Source organism: Lissotriton vulgaris, chromosome 8, assembly GCF_964263255.1.
Source record: "Lissotriton vulgaris chromosome 8, aLisVul1.2, whole genome shotgun sequence".
NCBI lineage: Eukaryota > Metazoa > Chordata > Amphibia > Caudata > Salamandridae > Lissotriton > Lissotriton vulgaris.
Genome location: NC_141696.1, coordinates 1,111,709,123 through 1,111,729,879, shown reverse-complemented (window position 1 = coordinate 1,111,729,879; position 20,757 = coordinate 1,111,709,123).

The window sequence follows — 20,757 nt, the reverse complement described above, 5'->3', positions numbered from 1 at the left end:
TAGTCGTAATTTACCCATGTAGTATAAAAGGAACTTTAATAACTAATAAAACTCTGTTTCTTCATCTAGAACGAAAAATATCCTGTATACAGAAATTCGAATTTTTAACTGCCTGTCTACTTTCAAGTTTATGAATAGATTAGATTTCATCAAAGCATAAATAGGTAAAATTCTATTTTTAAATATAGGATACTGATGTTATACTGACAGTAATCATGCAAAGATCAACGATTAGCAATATCTTTTTAATTATATATAGGATTGTATCTGAAAACGGGTCCATGTTACTACAATTATGTGTACTACAGTTCTGGCACAGTCCCCAGGTGTTTTAAGGAGGCCGTTCTGGTACCTTTGCTGAAAAAACCTGGCGCGGACAAAGCGGTCCTCGCCAATTATCGGCCCATCTCCCTCTTGCCTTACCTATCTAAAATCTTGGAGGCACACGTCACTGCCTGCCTCTCGCAATTCATCGAGGAGTCCAACTTCCTGGAAATAAACCAAGCCAGCTTTAGACCAGCCCACTCCACCGAGGCTGTGATCCTTGCCGTGTTGGACAACCTCAGAGGCAATGCCGACAAAGGACTCTCCCAGGCACTGGTCCTACTAGATCTGTCGGCGGCATTCGACACGGTGGACCATAACATTCTCCTCCACCGTGTCGAGTCAGCCTGAGTCCGTGGGCCAGCCCTGTCCTGGGTCAAGTCTTTCCTAGAGGGAAGATCTCAAGCAGTTAGCTTGGGCCCTTTCAGAGCTACCAGCGCTCCTTCGCTCTGCGGTGTCCCCCAAGGATCATCTTTATCCCCCCTTCTCTTTAATTTATATCTTCAACCCCTTATTCACTCCCTGGGTAGGTGGGACGTCACAGTATTCAATTACGCCGACGACCTGCAAATTATTTTTCCCCTCACTACTCCGGACGCCATCACCAATTTTCAGGCGGTCATGACACACATCCAGCACTGGATGAATCAAAATCAATTAAAGCTCAACCCTGGGAAAACTGAGCTCCTCCTCCCTGGGAGGAGCGTCTCCCACTGGGGTCCCCAGTACTGGCCAACTGAGCTTGGACCACCGCCCCTTCCTGCTGGTTGTGTAAAGAGTCTCGGGGTCATCATGGACTCTGAGCTCACTCTCAAGGCCCAGGTGAGCGCAGTAACATCCTCCTGTATGTTCCAGCTACACAGGATACGGAAAGTCGCCCACCTTTTGACTCCTGAAGCCCTGTTACAAGTCCTGATAGCACTTGTGATGTCCCGTTTGGACTTCTCTAACTCCTTGTATCATGGCCTCTCCAAATCCTTGCTGTCTAGGCTACAGATCGTCCAAAACCAGGCCGCTAGACTGGCCTTTAAAATTCCAAGATGGCAGTCGGCCAAACCTTTCCTTCATCAATTACACTGGCTGCCAGTCAGCGAAAGAATAGCCTTCAAGGTTTGCTGCCTGGTCTTTAAAGCCTTGACTGGCTCCTCCCCTGCTTTATTGAAGTCTTTGATCACCCCCTACTGTCCCCCCCGCACTCTGAGGTCCACTCACCTTCAGCTTCTGGTCACCCCCCGCTTCAAACTCACCAAACTAGGTGGCCGTAGCTTCACTCACCTGGCTCCCAAGCTGTGGAATTCTCTTCCGCTCTCACTTAAGACCTCGTGTTCTCTTTTATCATTCAGGAAATCTTTGAAAACTTTGCTCTTTTCACATCCCCGCTAAGTTCCTCCTACACAGCTTTGGTGTCCAATCAGCGCCAGGAAACTCATGGTGGCAGTGCGCTCAATAAATTCCCTTTAACATTAACATTAACAATTATCCTGCAGTAGAAATTAAATTGACTATTGACTATATTCAAGTTTTCAAGTAAAGTAAACAGTTAATAGGAACCATTAAAAAATGTTTAAAATTGTCTGAGAGTATATGGAGCGCCATGATATGTCCGATACAAATCAGATGTCGAGTGAAGTCTTCTCTATGAATAGTAGACTTCCTCTTTTTACTATATTCAAGTAAATTAAAAAGTCAATAGGAACTGTTAAAAATTGTTTAAATCTGTCTGAAAGTTTAACCTCCATGATATGTCTGATACGAATTAGATGTTGAGTTTATCGGATGTCTATGTAAATATCATTACTACTAAATACAAGAGAGTTTTAGAGCTTTCCAAATGAGTATATGACTAGTAATATTTTTACCAATGGCACCATTGAAGAAGGTTCTTTCTATAAAAAGTAGAGATAGTTGCATTATTGTAAATGGTTATGATATGATTGGTTTTATAACTGAAATGGTTTTTTTATATATGAAGAATTTATTATGTAAATAATTTATGGCATCATGTTTTTGGTATATAATGTTAATGTTTATATTTTATGCATTTTTTCAATAACAGACATTCTTGTGGCTTTTCCTGAAGAAGGCGTGTAAAACGCCGAAACGCGCGTCGAAAGAATATTGAAAATAATTTTTGCCACTTTTAAAGTATAATTTTCTAGATGAACCAGTATGAGATGGGTATCTCTTTTATGTGATGTTTATTGATTTATGTATTATGTATATCCTATTCTGAGGATTTTTAAAACAAACCATTAAAAACGGTAACCCTTTTATTACAAAAATCTCTCTACCTATTTATATTTTTCTGTTATTTTGCTTTCTAATTGTATATTCCTTCTTCATACATTATGTATGGTGTGACATACTAATGTTTGGACTGCAGATTGCCTAGGAATGAAAATAGTCAAATGATAAATCCCTGTCCTTGGAATCATTGCATACATGGTTCAGGGGTCCTTGCTATTCTCATATTCCTAACAGAACCAGACCAGATGTCGTATCGCACGCAGTTCAGGTGAATGGATTATAAGGGCAACACAGTTAAAGTACACATGGAAAGCATTTCCCCCTCCTCAGACCTCTGAAAGGCTAGAAATGCTGCAAAAGAGGCAGTCATGTAAAATGCTGGCTGGGTGGATTACTTGATCAATGCACTGAACACAACCTGCTGTCTGTAGATAGATCCACAGCCTTGAAACTAGGATCTTAAAGTATAACTGGAGCACTGAGACATTTGTACATAGTGTGGCATAGACTGGTGGACTGCTTGCTTAAGTACTGGGGACGCCAGCTGGTTGGTTTTTACATTCTTGTACTATTTTAGTTCTAGAGACCTCCAGTTTGTGAGACCCATAGAAAGTGCCCTGGGTTTAAATGGAGGGTTCGGGCTGGTGCTGAAACATGAATACAGTAGGCCTCAGCCTTTTTGTGTGATAGAGTGTTATATCAAACATGAATGCGGTCCAAAAGACGGAACTAATTTAGAGACTACCTTACAGGATGAATGAATGGATAAATGCATGCAGCCACAGGAGCAAGTCTTGGTGATTGACAAGAAGATAGTCTTACATGGAATAACTCTGCTATGGGGTGAAGCAGCTACATGAAGCCCCATCCCCTGATAAAAGGGAAGCGTCATCAGTTAAACCGTTCTTCCCCCCGATAAGTCTACCGAAGGCGGTATTGGCGATACTCACAGGGGCAACCAGAATCCGAATGAGAAAGAATGCCAAGGCCCTGTCTGCTGGAGAGCCGGAGGCTGTGAACAGTGCTGCTGCCACAAAGCTGTGAGGTAAGGCTTTGGGTGCTCCCTTAAGGACGTACCCGTACATGACACCCCACCACACTTACGCTGGGCTGAGAAGGGGCGCAGCAGTGGAGTGAGCGAGATTTAGAGTGCGGTTTTCGCCAGCAGGTGTAGCATCTCAAAAGTACATAAGGTGCAAGAAACAGGTTGTGGAATGACAGGTGTGTCATGCAAAGTCTGCACCGGAATGAGTTTCTTTAATGTGCGGGTCTTTCTTTCTCTTTACTCTCATGTAAAGTGGATGCACTAAAAGATTTAATTCGTAGGAAGACCAGAGTGGGTGCGTGCACACACCACATATCCAGCATGCTAATAACCTTCCAAACTTTGCTCCTCCCAAAAATCACTAATTTTCATAGGAAAAAGTTGCGCTTTACCTATGACGGACATTGCCGCTCATGAAACTAAAGGGCTGCCAAGCGGTACATTTCCATAAACATAATGCACAGTGTAATAATACCAATTCTTTCGGGTCGAGTTCGTGCTATATAAATCTGCAAAAAAAAGTCTGCCAGGTTATTTCCCACCGGAAACCGACTGAGTCAGCATTTTCAAACCTCGGTAGATGAATGTTGTGTAACTAGAAAGAACGGGCGTATATCAATATGGTAGCCATCTTCCTCGAAAATATGTTTTTACCTTCTGGCAACGGGGTAAAATTGTCTAAGAATCAGAACATCGAATGTTTCATATCTGTCCAAAGGTGTGTGGGAAAAAACCTTTAAAATGCCCTGGCCGCATCTTTTGGCTGACCTGAGCTCAGGCTCACATATCTCCAGTATAATCACAGCCTCCACAGACCGAGCGATCCATTTAAGACCTATGCAACAGCAGAGGCTTTGATTTTGACAGGAAAAGAACATCGAAAAGTATTGGCTGTGAAATCCCTGCTCGGAACAAAAGGAAAAGCAATCAGACTCTGGCGTGTGATCTCAGAAGTAAGGGTGGGCGTAGTTCGCGAAGTAGCGCTACACCTAGCTATGCAAAGTGCACTTCGCGAGCTGTGTAGCACTACGCGAACTGCGTAGTAGCATGTTCGCACTGTGCAAGATGCCGTTTTCAATGATTGCACAGTGCGGACAAGCATCTGGCACTGTGCAATCATTGAAAACGGCATCTTGCACAGTGCGAGCTGTACTTTTCTGGCGCTCGAGTAGATTTGTATACTTGAGCTGAAGCTTTCTCAACGCGGAATGGTAGTTTCTTATCGCGAGCGGTCCCGAGCATGCGCCATCACTCACAATGAGAAACGTGACCTCCCCGCGTTGAGAATCTCGCCGGGAGGTTATTTTCCATGCTCGCGATCAGCAACTTGATGTTGCTGATCGCCACCGAGGAAAAAGTCTTGCGAGGATGTCCTTTTGCTTGCTCGCGGTCGCCAACTTGAAGTTGAGGACCGCGAGCAAGCAAAAAATGACCGCTACGCATGTTTGCACTGTGCTACGTGCAGTTCGCGTAGTCTGAAGTTGCGCAAACCTCACAAACTACGCGAGAGTAGCATAGTGCTTTGCCCAGGGTTACTCAGAAGGCAGAGCACCTTTTGCCGATTTGAATGACAGTGATTAGCAGGGAAACCACTTAGTATAGAGGCCGCGAGTGAGAAGGACAAAAAGATCTAGAGCGCAGCGCTGCTGGTGGCAGCGCGCGGGAGCAGCGGAGGGGGGTGTGGGATGCGCGGAACCACAGCGCCACTGCACGCACTGAGCCTCGGGTTCTTGACCACATCACAGGGGAACAGAGGAGCCGATCAATTAGCATGAACAAAGGGGTTGTCGGCAGTGTAATGATGACTGGGCTAAGATATCACCCCCCCCTGACAGGTCGCCAAACTGCTGAAGAAAGAACAAGGCTTTCCCGCATATAATGCAGTTAAGCTCCGTTTCGTGATCTATCACCTGTGGTCCGGTGCAATTTTCATTGTCTGTTTGAATCCTACACTAGAAACGGTCGATCTTCCTTCTAATATGGTGGTACAGAAAAAAACGATAATCTGCTATTTAAAGTTCTCAGATGCATCTTATCCGTGGGGCAAACATTTGCCTATTTAAGCTGGCACTTTGCAAGAGTAATTCCAAATTCAACAGCCGTGGTTTCTATTATCGTGCCAGTGTCATGGCACAATAATTGAAACCACATGGCCTATTGGTTTCTATTACGCGCACCAAGCGTGTAATAGACACCAATAGGCAATGGGCGCAGCAATGCGCCCTCCTTTGGCCAATTGCGTGCAGTCTTTTATAAAAAGACGCACGCAAAGGCCAATAGCGGGCCACAAAAGGAAAAGCACACGCACAAGCGTGCGCTATTCCTAGGTCAGCTTCCAAACCCCGTTTTTCACCTACTAAATGATTCGCACTGCGCGAGCAATGCTGTGCACTGCAAGCCAGGCGCGAGACCTAAAAATGGGGAATACCCGTGACCTGCTAAAGTCCATAATCCACCTTCACTCAAATACTTGGATCCGCATAAAGCTGGGTGAGGTGTCACATATTTAAAAAAAAAAAAATTACAGACCTTCTGTGGGGTTAAACGAGGATGTGTGTTGGCCCCCCTCCTATTTAATGTTTTTATTTCAGATTTATCTCACCTATTGGATAATGTCAACTCCCACTCCCCCCCAATTTGGTAGATCCCGAATTAGCAATCTGCTATACGCAGACTAGCACTGTCTCTTGAAGCAGCATTTATGAAACTCTCAAGACAGCTACTCGGCCCTAGCCTATCTCTCCTTTTGACAGATATGAAGGCTAAGGTCACAAACTATTTAACCTATGGTCAAGAGATAATGTTGGGGAGCAATTCTACAATGTTGAATAAAACAACAACTAGAATTTTTTAACGAGCCTGGCACTTACCGAAATCAACATCACCAGCCCAGATCAGGCTCGAGTTTGGTCTCTTTATTCATCAGGGTGTCGGGTATTCATAAAGTTGTGTCACAGATTAAGCAACTCGCGTGAAGAAAGCCTGGGGGCCATGCTGTAGCAAGAAATATCAGCTGGCCAAACCAGTCAAAAACATTGACGTTACCTTGAACACTCCTTAAAACTGCTTGACGTTGTAGTTTACTGGGGTTCCAACCCACCCCAGCAGGCATTAAAACTGTCCATCAAAATAGGTGTTCGACTTTGGTCCTTCCATCTTGACAGGGCGCAATTGTCCAAAAGAAAACGCAACTGGTCCAGAATAGCGGAGCTCAAACCTAGATCAGAGACTGCAATGGCGGAGGAGCGTCGCCCCACTGCTTCAGAGCAGTGCCAACTTAGAAATCTAAAATGATAATAACTTCGTTATTATCATTTTATGGTTCATGTCCATCTGCATTACGGGTGGATGGGCAGTGCTGCTCTGCTCTGGGAGCAGGGGGAGAAGTGGTTTGCCCACTCCTAAGTGTGCAATGACTATTCGGTCGGCCTCTCTGGCTGCCAAAGACAGTCATGCGCACTTCCCTGTTCTCCATGCAGGCTGCAATACACATGGAGAACACGCCGCCCCCCCCCCCCCCCTACCCCCCCCCCTAACCTCCACGTTTGCCCCCCCTAGCCGCGAGCCATGCCGGCCGCCCCTGAGGATGCAGTATTCAGAAACACATTAAATAAGCATTGGAAAAGCCAATAAGTTTTGTCTAACTGTTATCTATTGGCTTTGTCAATGTTTTTCTTTTTTACGTGTTGCACAGCAGCGTGGGCTACTGTGCAACATGACTAAAAGTAAAAACAAACCAAGTAAGCACTCACATGGCCAGCAGCACTAACTTTTTCAAAGCATTTAATTTTTTATGCTTTTTTAAATTTAAAAGTAAGCAACATGAGGAGGAGGAGGGGGGTGTGGGACACCAGACAACAGGAGGGTGGACTGTGGGTAAAAAGGGACAGAGGGAGGAAGGCATGGGTGGGTTAAACAACAGACAGGGGGTGGGGACAACAGACACCGGGAGGACAACTTGGGGCGGGGAGACAACGGACAGCCAGGGGTATGGAGAAAAAACAGACAGCGGGGAGAAGGCATGGGGTGGTGAAACAACAGGCAGAGGCGTGAGGGACTGCAGACACATGCACTCTGTAGGGAGTGCATGTGCACAAGTGAAATAAGAGAGTATCTGCAGGCATCTGCAGCCAGTGGAAGGACACTGGCGGCAGACAAGAAGTAGTACTTGGCACATGCTCCATGGAAGGGACACACACAGAAGCCCGAGGAGCAAGCAGTGACCAATAAGAAGCAAGGAAACCAGAGTGAAATTGAAGCCAACGAATGGTAAGTAAGTGGCAGGCTCTAAGCCCCTTTTTAAGCTTTGATTTGTTTACAAGAGATTTTGTAAGCATAGTGCAAGCACTGTGCAGGCTAAACCTAATAAGGAACTATCACAGTACTTTAACAGCATAGACGGCTCGTCAGAAGACCCCTTGACACTGTCTGAAACTAAATATACATGAGGGGATTATGGATAAAGAACACACAGAGTGAGGAAAGTCCTGAATGATCATTTTTGAAGCTTGGAAAATGAAATGCAGGTACTAGAGCCTTAAGCGCTAATATAGCAGACGGCTCATGTACCATCGGTCTGCTCCTTGAGGAGTGAGAGACTTTGTTTTACTATTGAGAGAATGTGTCATTGAGACATGATAAAGGTGAGCATTTATTGGCCAGGATGGCTCTTACGACAATGTTTCACACAAACTTCGTAGCTATTTGCCTCACGGAAGGCCTCAGCCTTGTGGGGCTGTATGCGAAGCGTGCTAAGCTGAATCAAGAAATAAAACATTGCTAGGTACAGGGTAAGCCCAGCCAAAATTAACACAAGTGTATGCAGATGACGTTGAGACATTTTTACTCATAGGGAGGCGGTTAGGGGGTCTTATTGAACCAGTAATAGAGCAACTGACCATGCTGAACCGGAAGTAAATGCAGTGAATCAGATTTTCTCCATGTCGCTAAGGGGTACCATTTAATCACTACACTAAATGGAGTCATCAGAGGTACACATAAATAGAGTTTAGATGCCTTAGAACAAAATAGAATGAGGACATACAAGGAGCAGTGGCCGATGGGGAATGGTTACGAGCTATTCAATGTATTTGTCCTGTCTCCAGAGGGAAACTACCTTTACCACTACTCTTTAACAACGAGGGGCCTAATCCACGATCCCTCAACCGCTACTGCATTTACAGCTACCTAGTCTAAACAACGACCTGTCTAAACAACGACCTGCATGAAGAGATTAGTTGTTTCTTTTGTTGTAGTAAGTTAAATCAGTCCGATTTGTTTTTTTCATAGAGTGTAACATTGTGTAAACATAATTAACAGTTTTACATTTTCTATTTTTATTTTTGCAATCTTACTATTTAATGTATGTTGTTTAAATTTACCTTCTGGGACCAGTAGATGCCACTCTTGGATTGTTCATAACATATATAGTGGCAAGTGTATGACCAGTATGAGTTTTTGGGTGGCAGGGTATTTTTAGGGTTATTTTGTGTGTGGGTTTTTGGGTAGCAACGCAATTTTTTACATTTTGAGTGGGAATGGGTTTTTGGGTGGCACAGGTAATTTTAGGGTGGGTATTAGTTTGTGGGTGGCAGGTGTATTTTTAGGGTTAAGGGTGGGTATGGGTTTTTAGGTGGAAAGGGTAATTTGAGTGTTTATGCTAGGTATGGTTTTTGGGTGGCATGGATAATTTTAGGATTTCGGGTGGGTGTGGGTTTTTGGGATTGCAAGGGTATTTTTAGGGTGGGTATGGGTTTTGGGGTGGAAAGGGAATTTTTAGGGTTTAGGGTGGGTATGGGTGTTTGGGTGGCAACAGTAATTTTACGGTGGGTATGGGTTTTTTTGGGCGGCAAATTTATTTTTAGGGTTAAAGGTGGACATGGGTTTTTGGGTGGCGAGGGTAATTTTAGGGTGGATGTGGGTTTTTTGGTGGCAAGGGTAATTTTAGGGTAGGTATTGATTTTTGGGATTGCAAAGGTATTTACAGGGTTTGGGGTGGGTGTAGGATTTTGGGTGGAAAGGGAATTTTTAAGGTATGGGGTGGGTGTAGGTTTTTGGGTGGAAAGGAAATGTTTAACATTAACAGTGGGTATAGGGGTGTGTGTGTATGTATATATACATACATACATATATATATGTGTGTATGTATAGTGTTAATACCGATCAACATTAAATTTACAACGAATATGTGTTTAGCATGCATGCCTTTTGCACGAAATGTAAGATTTTTACAGGTAAATACAAATCCATCACACATACACACTATATATTCATATACACACACACAAACATATGGGTTTATACTTACCCGGAAAATAGATACATTAATGGGGTAAAGGCAATCCTGGTAAAGGCACAGTAGTTGTTCAAACTTTAGTGGTTTAGACTAAGTAGTGGTTGAGGAGTCGTTGTTTAGACTGTAGTTGTTCATGTGGTAGTTGTTCCATCATACAACCCATACCTAACTCCACAAACCTTACAGGCCATGCTTCCAAACATAACTCATACTTGCTATTGATGTATTGAGGAACAGGTCACTTTCAGTCACATGATGTGGTCCTGTATAAGAATGTGAGGAGAGGTAACGTTGCAGGTCCCTAAATGGAAGGGGAAAAATATTTAGATAACCCCAATGTTGGGAAAGAAAAGTCGCTTATATGGTGACAGATTTGTACTCCTGCCCAGAGTGCCCCCGTTGTTGTGATATCTGTATCCTTGGAAATGATTTTTGATCTTGATGAACACAGATCATGCATGTGTGCTGTGACTTAGGCCTGTCTCATCGACGGTGGTTAAATTAGACCAGGAAGAGAACCTAAAGCTTTACACCCAGTGTAAGTCTACTGCTTTTACCTAGAGTTAAGTAGCATGACCACAGTGGTGGCAGCATACCGTGTTTTTATTGATCAGTAGAGTGAACAAGTACATTTTTCCTGTGTCACTTGAGTGGTGCTTCCTGGCCCATCCTGACACAACTCCCCTACTGTGTGCTTAACTCGACCCATGGCTTGCACTGAGTAGTGTGCACCAGGAGGATGCATGTATACCTGAGAGACGGTACAGTTCAGGAGAAATAGATTGAACGGTTGTGTGTGACTGCAAGGCGGTACGTGTGTATGAGATGGTACAACTACAACTCATACAGAATGCTGCGGCGAGACTCCTCATGGGCATCTCTAAACGAACTAGCATAAGATCGCAAATGTCCTCACTACACTGGCTGCCAGTGGCACAGAGAGTACAATTTAAGGCCCTGGTCTTAATACACAGAGCCCTACATGACTCAGGCCCCTCTTACATTAGGAAGAGAGTGGCCTTCTACAACCCCCGGCGATCTTTAAGGTCGGCAGCCCAGCGCTTGATGGTAATTCCTTACTTCCGTCGAGCCAGGTTGGGTGGTCAATCTTTTTCTGTGAAAGCAGCCATTCTTTGGAATGCCCTACCTATAGTCCTACGACACACTCAGGATATAAGATGTTTTAAAAAACTTCTTAAAACTCATCTTTTCAGCCAGGCCTACTAATTCATTTTCTCTCGCCATAGGAGTATTATTGCTTCGCGCCAGGATACTCATGAGTAGTTGTGCGCGCTATAAATACCAATATAACAATATAACATAACAATGCAGAAGAAATCACATGAACAGCTGGGTGTTTTGCGCTAGGATGTGCGTGTGTCTCTGGGAAGGAACAACACATGGGAGCTAGCGCAGGGATAGCAGTATTGATCTATTTTTCACAGACTGAGCTACCCAAGATGTACAAAATGCTTACAATCCTGACATATAGACTAAGTAAGCTGCTGCGAGTGCAATGTGGCTGCTGTGGCTGAATACTGTGTAATTTGGAAACTAAAGCAAGATCACTTAAAAAAAAAGAGATGCTCGCTGCTAAGCAATCTTGATGGCGGATGGATCAGTCTTGGCTTATATGTAAGAATGGAGTCAATGCTTTGATTGCATGAGGAAAAGGCAATAGTCTCTGGAAACAAGAATTACAACCTGTGCCTAAATGACGTCTTGAAAAAGGAAAAAAATGTGCTCTACTACCTCTACATGTGCTTGCAACCAATGTTACGCATACAAATACAGATACACTAAACACTCCTAGCAACAACCACTGTGTGCAGATGGGTGCCTGGCCTACAAGCCTCCATGTGCTGGTCTGCCTACCAGCATCATTGTAAAATATGCACTTTCTCCCAAGAATTGCAAGAGTCATGACCAGTGTTAAAGCCTGAGACAAAGTGGATGTGCAAAAGAAATGTAGAGAGCATCACCTAAACGTCACAGAAGCCAACCACGAGGTTTACTGGTACAGCTGGGAACCAACAAAAAAAAAAAATCAAGAGGCGATTCAGCTCACCACCCAACACTGTATGTAAAACTAGCTGCAGCTTTAAAGTCTGGCTGTAGCTTAAAGCCTCCCTTGACATCATTGTCCTTCATCAGTCCCCTGTGCAGTAAAATATGGTCTGCAATGAAACTTCGTGTCTCTGATCATCAAGCTACTTTTCCCCAATTAAATATTACCTCTCATCTTTGCAGGAGGGCCTAAAGAGACTGGAAAATCCAGAGATCGACAGAAACTTGCCGACTTCAGGGGCACTGCTAGAAACCCACTAGATTTCATTCTCTATCCCACGTGCCTTTTTCTGAACGTCAACTTAACGGCATCGCTTCACTCCTATTTCAGACCAATCTCCCCGCCTAGATGTTCCTTGAGATGTTCTCTGAATCGAACAGCACTGCGCTTAGGGGGACTTTTGAGTTCATATCCTCCAGACCTACTGCTCACCTACAGCTTTTTTATTTGACATGTCCACAGAAAAAGGTAGGCAGAAGGGAATTCTCACTTATTATGAACACAATCTCTTGTCCATGTTTATCCAGCAATGGTCTTAGTGTTGCAAGTACACTGCACACAAAAGCTGGGGTGAAGTGGTGTTCACGAAAAGAGATTTAGGGGTGTAAGCCCTGTGAAAGTCAGATAAGGCATAAAGATCATCCTAGGCATGAAAGTCAACTTGTGTTGGCAGGGTCTGCGATCCCACAGCATGCTTAAGTGTTGGAAACCCAATGGCACTGTCTTCTTGGCTATATTTAGTCAGTGGGCTCTCGATTGATTATGCCAACCTCACAAATACAGCAGATCTGTAAGATTTTTGGGGGGGATTTCAGCAGTATGCTGTGTGGGTACTGGTGTTTACAATAACTGGTAACAGTAAGTAAACTATAGCCTTTATTCACACAGGTCCAAAAACAGGAAGTGCTTGCTTCTTCTGGGACCATTATTACAACCACAAAGCTGGTTGCAGTGTTGGTGCTATTGACACTAGAATTCTAAATTACACTGAGAGTTAATGCCTTATGTTACCCTATAGGGGAGTGTTCGGCTGTTCCCTGGGAGCTTCAGGTCACATCTAATTTACAGTAGCCTTTTTAAATAAAGCTAGTCAATGAAGAAGTGGAGCCAAACAGAATGGCATTGCTATGATAGGTTTTCTCTGATTTCAGTTTTCTGTGTGCTAACTGGACAACTGTGGTCGCTGACACCTGCCGTGCAGTTTATAGTTCAAAAATCCACTTCTCCTGAAACCCATCACTCACTCAAAACCTCTTAAGGAGCAAACTTGTCTCAGTATTTTAACACTCTTCAGTGGGCAGAGGTAGCCATAGGTCAGCAACCGAAACGAGCTTCAACAATGTAGGAACCTTAAGGGTCTACACCTCAAAATGCCATGCTGGCTGTCAAGGAGTTGCAGCAGTAGGGTTACTCACAGGACCAAGGGCAAATACTGGACCCAGAGCTTCATCCAAGCCCAACTTGGTAGTGTTTAGGGTTCAAGGGGGACTTAAAACTGCAATATAGCTTCAACCATAGGAATAATGGAAATGGTTCAAACTATTTGAGACTCAGTGAATTTGGTCACAACAAGGCAAAAACAATCATGGTGGTAAATACTGGCACTGTAAGGTAGCAAAGCGTCTATGCATTTTCACTATGTGGTGATCTTTAGTAGTTTCTGTATCCTGGCCTCGTTTCACAGATCATCTGACTACTGGATGGGCGAGACCATAAATTATGCTCCCTGCAGATCTTTCACTGAATGGGCCTTGTGAGGGTCTTCCTAGAAAATATGGTAAAGCAATAAGTCTTCCTTTCGTCTCCAATAATCACAGCTGCAAGTATGCTATAAAGTGGTGCTCATCCATTTCCTCAATGGTACAGCCTGTAGAAAAGATTATGTTCTTGGATGTCAACCTTCCAAACACTGCTGTGTAGGCCCTTTGAGAAGTTCATCTAAAATCTGGGTTTCTGGCCCAACGTTGGTGGCACAGGCAAAATGAGTGTAAAGTTTGAAATCTTCCTCCAATCATAGATGCATCTCGGTCTTTGCCCATTGACTGGCAGGCATTTAAAGGTAGTCACAGGGCAGCTCAGTTACAACTGGTCCAGGTTATTTGTTGATTCAGGTCCCACCAGTCAAGCCCGAGAGCTCTGGTGACCTGGCGACAGTAGCAATAAGCAGATATCAGTGAGTTTGGCTGCAATGATAGGAAAAGCACGTTTTCATCTGAACGGATGAGGAGTACGCATGTATCAACCAAATCTAGTAACAGGAAGAGAAGTAATTAACAAAATGATATGAACACTCCAATGTCCATGGACAAAGGACATCTCACCAGGAATTCAGACAAACTGCCCCATACGTAAACCAACCATCCATGTTAGTAAGGCTGTCAGGTGTGTGCTGGCAAAAAGGCCTGCACCCTGATATATAATACTATAAACCTCATAGCCTGGCAAGAAAGAACAGTAGGCAAGTCTCTCCTTGAAGGGAGGGATCACAGACTGTCAGGTCCATTGAAGGAAACAAAGTAGATAAAGAATAGTTTACCAGATGGAATTTGTAGCTTTGGTGCAGAGATTTGTGGGTAGTATTGTGGCAGCCTCATCAGGACTTGCATTTGATCATCAATTACTGAATTAGTGTGGTATAAAAACGGACATATGTTTCGAAGACAGGAAACAGCAACCTAGCAGTGGAACCTTCTTTTGACCAGCACCTAACAGGAGATACCCCCACATACAAGTTGAAACCCCCAATTTACTCGATGGGTCGCTGTGTGCACAACGTATAGCACCCACTGCAACAATGCTTATTCCCTCAGGAACTTCATACATTAACTATGACAGCAAGGGTGCACCACAACATTCAGCATTGCATATATAGACTTTAATAAGTCACGAAGAGTGTTGTTCCTCAATAGGATTTTATTTCAAACAACACTGTTGAAGCATCACACAGCCGACGCGTTTCGTCCCAACATGGGACTTCTTCAAATGATGTCAATCTTCTGCGAGCACCAATCTGGTCACAGAGGCACCGTGAGTGACAAAAAGAAAAGCGTCTCCTTATTCTATAGATGACAAGAAATAATGATAAATCCAAAAGGGGTCCCGTAGGTATAATCAATATTCACTCAAAAGGAGACCTCTACTGGTTCAGTCAGAGTTCCATCTGGTATCGTGTAATAAACCGGTTTCCTATCTAGAGTCCGAACGTCATGAACAATCACAGTTCTCAGATCGACGGGAATGATGCAAATATAATGCAGTGCCATGATCTACCGGTCTGAGATTGGACCGTGTGGCAAGGATTCCAAATGCGATTCCCCCAGGCAACCACGATACGTCCCCCGGAGGACGCATCACGGTCGCCTCGGGGAATCGCAGTAGAGCTCTCCTTTTGAAGAATAGGAATTTCGCGATAAAAGTTCTTTACCATGTCTACTTTTATTGTATTGGCTCTGTCGAAAATATGCATAATGCACAAGTTACTTACCTTCGGTAACAATATATCTGTAAGAAACAGTAGTTAGTATTAGATTCCTTACCTTAGGATATCCTCAGGTGTCAGACTGGATCCGGAAACTTTTGCGTAGCAGTACCTTTGCCCGTCGGTAGGCGTCGTCTGCGTCCGTTGTCAGTGCCAGGATGACGTCACCGGAGTACTTAGACGCCGCCCTCACGCGCTGACGTCAGTTCTGATACACAGCTTTCCCGCGCCAGAAACGCAGAGCCATGATAAAAACCAACACTGGTGCCATTAAACTAGGGCCCTGAAAGGGGATGACCTTAACCCTAGATATCGGTTCGCAGAACGGGGAGGATGGTTGGGGCGGTAAGGAATCTAATACCAACTACTGTTTCTTACAGATATATCATTACCAAAGGTAAGTAACTTGTGCATCTGAAAAAATCAGGTTAGTATTAGATTCCTTACCTTAGAATAGATACCCCAGCAATACCAACCCCGGTGGTGGGTCTGCAAACCAATGATCACACCAGAAAGTCCTGGAGAACTGAACGGCCAAAGAAGCCATCTCTCCGGACTTGGCTGTCCAGGCAGTAGTGTCTTGCAAACGTGTGCAGCGAGGCCCACATAGCTGCCTGACAGATGTCCTGCAAGGGGACTCCCCGACCCAGGGCAGTAGTAGCCGCCGTGGCCAGAGTGGAATGGGCCCTCAGCCCAACAGGAGGCTCCTTTTTAGCGAAAGAATATCACGCCTTGATGCACAAGACGACCCAACGAGAGATGGTTTGTTTGTGCACCGCCCGACCTTTCTTAGAGCCCACGTACCCAACAAAAAGTTGGTCATCCACCCGGAACTGGCTTGTGCGATCCAGATCAAATGAGCACGTTTTGGGTCCAGACGGTGGAGCCTCTCTTCCTCTTTCGAGGGATGCTGAGGCGGAAAGAAGGTGGGCAAGGTGATAGACTGCCTGATGTGAAAGGCTGTGACTACCTTGGGCAGGAAAGAAGGTCGTGTCCGCAACACAACTTTGTCCGATGGACAGAAAGGAAAGGAGGATTAGAGGAAAGAGCCTGGAGATCACTCACTCTCCTGGCAGAGGTGATGACAACCAGGAATGCAGTCTTGAGAGCAAGGAGACGAAGAGGACAGTTATGAAGTGGCTCAAAAGAAGCACACATCAGATAAGTCAGAACAAGGTTCAAGTCTCACTGAGGCATCACGAAAGGAACAGGAGGAAACATATGAGTGATGCCCTTCAAAAACCTATTTACAACTGGGGACTTGAACAAAGAGGGCTGATCAGGGAGCCTTAAGAAGGCGGAAATGGCAGAGAGGTAGCCCTTTAGAGAGCCCAGAGCAGAGCCTTGCTGGGCAAGAGAAAGAAGAAAGAGGAGAACCTCTGAAAGAGGGGCAGAAAGGGGATCCACAGCCTTTGCTGTGCACCATGCCACAAATTTGTTCCACCTGCAGGCGTTTACCGATTTCGCGGAGGGACGCCTGGCTGCCAGAATCACATTACAGACTTCAGGAGGCAAGTCAAATGGCCTCAATTGCCGCTGCTCAATCTCCACGCATATAAGTGGAGACTGGACAAGTTCGGGTGGAGTACTGTCCCCTGCTGCTGCGACAGAAGGTCCTCCTGAAGAGGCAGACGAATCGGGGGATCGACAGACATGCTGAGCAGCTCGGGATACCAGTATCTTCGTGCCCAGTCCCGAGCCACAAGAATAACTTGGGTCCGGTCACGTCTGATCTTCTTCATCACTCTGGGCAGAAGTGGTATAGGTGGAAAGGCGTACAACAGACCGCAGCTCCAATCGCGACGAAAAGTGTCTCCGAGCGAGTGCCGCCTTGGAAATTCCAATGCGCAGAACTGATGACATTGCGCGTTCTCTTCTGTGGTGAATAGATCTAACCAAGGCACTCTCCACTGCTTAAAGAGGCCTTGCGCCACGTCCGAGTTCAGACGCCATTCGTGATCCATCATGCACCGACGGCTGAGTTTGTCCGCTCTGGCGTTCAGGAAACCTGCCAGGTGTTGAACCACCAGGGTCACGCCCTGATGCTCCAGCCACTGCCAGAGGCGCAGAGCCTCCTGGCATAGGGTCCACGATCCCACCCGCCCTGTTTGTTGTAGTACCACATGGCGGTGGTGTTGTCTGTGAACACCTGCACTACACTCCCCCGGACAGAGGGGAGGAATACCTTCAGTGCAAGCCTGATCGCTCGCAGCTCCAGAAGGTTGATGTGGAGCCGGGACTCCGCCAGAGACCAGAGGCCTCTGATCTCCGCCTCTCCCATGTGGCCCCCCCAGCCCTGGAGGGACGCGTCCGTCACAACTACGGGCTCCAGTTGGGGTAGGGAGAGAGATCTTCCGCTGACCCAATCGCGGTCCATGAGCCACCACTGCAACCGTCTTGCAGTGCCCTCCGAGATCAAGACATGGTCGGACAAGTTGCCCTGATGCTGGGCCCACTGAAACTTCAGGTCCCACTGCAGAGCCCGCATCCGCCACCTGGCGTGATGCACCAGAAGGATGCAGGAGGCCATCAGCCCCAGAAGCCGCAGCGTCAACCTGACGAGACTCGGGATAACGGCTGAAAGGTCGGAATTAGAGCCTGAATATCCCGAACCCGCTGTTCGGGAGGATAAACCCGAAACTGCGCCGTGTCTAGAACCGCTCCGATGAAGAGGAGCTTTTGAGAGGGACACAGGTGCGACTTCGACACATTGATGGAAAACACCAGCAGGTGCAGGAGGTCGGCCGTAGTCTGGAGGTGGCTGACGACTGTTTGGGGTGAGCCCGCCTTCAACAACCAGTCGTCGAGGTAGGGGAAGACTGAAACCCCTAATCTGCGCAGATGAGCTGCGACCACCGCCATCACTTTCGTGAAAACCCGTGGGGCGCTGGTAAGGCCGAAGGGGAGCACAGTAAACTGAAAGTGCTCATGGCCTACCATGAACAGCAGGTAACGCCGATGGGCTGGCAGGACGGGGATGTGAAAATAAGCGTCCTGCAAATCCAACGCTACCATCCAGTCTCCCGGGTCCAGGGCAGCTAAGCCCTGAGCCAGTGTCAGCATCTTGAACTTCTTCTTCCGATGGAAGCTGTTGACGTTCTGCAGGTCCAAGGTAGGGCGTAGGCCCCCTCTGCCCTTCTTGGGAACCAGAATGTAGTGGGAATAACAAACACACACTACTTCTGGCCCAGGAACGTGCTTGATGGCCCCCTTGGCCAAGAGGGCCGTAACTTCCTCTTGCAGAAGATCCAAGTGATCCCCCGACACGCGGTGGTACTGCGGTGGCATGGCTGGAGGGGTCGCCTCGAAGGGGAGGGAGTAGCCCCTTCGGACGATTTGCAGCACCCACCTGTCCGAAGTGATGGAGCGTCAATGAAGGAGGTGATGGCGAACCCTGCCTCTCACTGGCGTCGTGTGGGCCTGAAAGCTCAGACTAGGAGGGGTTTGAGGCGGATGCTGCGGGGGTGGATGTGGACTGGCCTCGCCGTTGTCCCCGGGCACCGCCGAGGCGGTTACCACGTCCGCCACCGCGTTGGATGTTAGTCTGCGGCCCGAGGCTGGCAGGACATGTGTGGGCGCCGCTTCCTTGGCCACGAAAGGAGCGAAAGGCAGCAGGCTGCTGGCGCAGGGCCGATAGGCCCAAGGACTTGGCCGTAGCCCTGAAGTCCTTAAAGCGCTCAAGCGCACTGTCTGCCTTGTCGCCAAAAAGGCGACTGCCATCAAACGGCATTTCCATAAATGTGTTTTGGACATCGGCTGAAAAGTTGGCAGACCTCAGCCAGGCATGGCGATGAATCGCCACCATCGTTGCCATCGCTCTGCCTAGCGAGTCTGTTGTATCCAGCCCACATCGGATGGAGTACCGTGCCGCATCTCGACCCCCCACAAGGGCTTGAGTGAGTTTAGTCCAGGCCTCCTCCGGACATTGTGGCAGCACGTCCGTGACCGTGACCCACAAAAACAGTGGGTATAATGGCCCAAGAGGCACGCGGTGTTAACTGACCGCAACCCCAAACTCAGTGAGGAGAACATCTTCTTTCCATACTGTTCGTACCTCTTGGATTCCCGAGCGGGGGGAGTCGTCGGGAATGCAGTCTGGGAGTTAGAGGCCTGTATGACCAGGCTCTCAGGAGTGGGGTGGGTGGATAGGAAGCAAGGGTCACCAGGAGCCGGCGTCTGGCCACTATCCTATCTCCAGGGGGACCTGTAGCGGGGCTGGACCAGGTGCCCAGAAGAACGTCAGACAAGGCCTCATTAAACGACAACAGAGGCTCCGAAGAGCTTGCTTGCGGTTTAAGGACATCAGTGAGGAGGTTAGTCCTCACGGCTGCGACGGGGAGTTCAAGGGATAAGGCCTTGGCCGCCCGCGTCAACACCACACTATAAGCAGCCCTCTTCTCCGTAGCCACGGTGGGGGGGGAGACAAAACCAGTGTCTGGCCACTGGCATACCCTAATTCACCTGCCCAGTCCTGATATGGCTAGCATTCACGTGCCAGAGGGTCCTCAGACCCCTACCAATCCGCCTCGCCACCCATCTCCTGGTACTCAGGGTCAAACGATGGGGCCGGGTCATAGAAGTAGAAGTCTTCCACCTGCGCCGAGAGCGGCTTCGGCGCCGGGCCCGGATCGAGGGGAGGACCGGAGATGACGTCGTCCTGGGACGCCGCCGGGGGAGACACCTTGGGGGCCGGCGCCGGCGAGGTCGTAAGGTCGACCGGCGACGACCCGGATCCGGAACCAGATCCAGCAGGGCCCTGCGATGGCGCCGGGGCCGAAGCACCGGGCCTGCTTGAGCTCCCAGTCGGGCCGCGGAACCCAACGGAGGAGTGAGTAACCTTATGGCCGTGAGGAAGGCGTCGATCTCCTCGGGGTTGCGTTCTGCCCAGGGCCCGGCGGGTATGGAGCAGGCCGTGATGCCCGCGGCTCCAGCAGAGCCGCGTGGGCGGCGTCGCCCGAACCCCCGGCCGCATCTCATGAGCGTCGGGGGGAGTCGGAAGAGCGATGTCGCTTCTTTGACTTCTTGTGCCTCTTACCTGAGGACTTGGAGCTCGAGGAGTGGTGTCGATCCTCCGAGCCGTGAGGACTCCAGCCCCGCGACCCGTCCCTCGACCTCCTTCCGGGCCGGCACATCGAGCAGCGCAGGGCCGACTGCCAGAGCTCAAGGTGCTTGCGGGACCGCTCCCGCCTATTCTTCGACGTCAAGGCCCGGCAGTCGGGGCACGACTTGTCATCGTGGTTGGGCCCCAGGCAATGAAGATACCGGCGATGGGGGTCGGTAACCGACATCAGTCGGCTGCA